The following is a 959-nucleotide window of genomic DNA, read 5'->3' as shown; positions in this document are numbered from 1 at the left end:
TGGTGATGGCAAACTGTCTATGGAACAATTCCCACCCAGTCAGTCCTGTGAGTGGGATTATCTCTTGCTGTGCTAGGTGGCTGTGATGCAGGCATCGTTTCCAAGACACCATACTCTCCTGATGATAGTCTTTTTGAATTGTCTAGTTCCTTTTCCTTCTCCCAAACTCTAAAAGTTGGAGCTCTCCCCATAAGACTCATATATAATAACTGACTTCAAATGTCTGAAAAACCATCATGCTGAGCGGAGATTATCTTATTCAATATACCTTCTGAGATTAGAACTAGAATAAGTAGACTTTATACAAAGGCAGATTTATACGTTGGGTTCCTTGGAAAGCTGACTATGACATGGAGATTATCATGTAGGAAGTTTATTGGGAAGTTTATTTATCCCAGTAAACTTGGGATCAATAACTGTGGGGGAGTGAAGGAAGGGTTGGCACAGGGAGCAGCGGAACTGTAATGCAGTTCCAACAAAGGCCTCAGCTGATCCCATGAATTTGAGATGAGATGGTCCTGCAGAGTTGTCCTGAATTGAGGCAAGAGAGACAGGTCTTAACCTGTCTTTCAAACCAGAAAAGAGTCATAACCTTGGGCAATATGACTATCTTCAGCTGAGGGCAGTTACTAGACAGAGACTCAGTTGAAAGTCTTAGCTGTCAACATTCCTGGCAGGGTAGGGGAATAAATGCCTCTCCTAAAAAGTGGGAGTGGAGGAGGAGATTAGGGCAGTGCTTCACAGCATGTAATACAATATGAAAGAAGACTCATTAGTGTGATAGGGCTCTATGTCCCTGGAGGGGCCTTTCAACAGAGATTGCAGGACCCCTAGTAAGGATGTTGTGCAGTGGAATCCGGTACAGAACTATGAAATGGACTGTGACTACTTGGAGAATTTCCAAAACCCTCTTCCTTCTCTAGCATTTCTGGTTGCTTCCGTCGTCCATGCCAACACTG

This window comes from Galeopterus variegatus, unplaced genomic scaffold (assembly GCF_000696425.1).
Source record: "Galeopterus variegatus unplaced genomic scaffold, G_variegatus-3.0.2 Scaffold2404, whole genome shotgun sequence".
NCBI classification, from domain to species: Eukaryota; Metazoa; Chordata; class Mammalia; order Dermoptera; family Cynocephalidae; genus Galeopterus; species Galeopterus variegatus.
The sequence above is the reverse complement of the archived record's forward strand: the minus strand, read 5'-3'. Positions refer to the sequence as shown.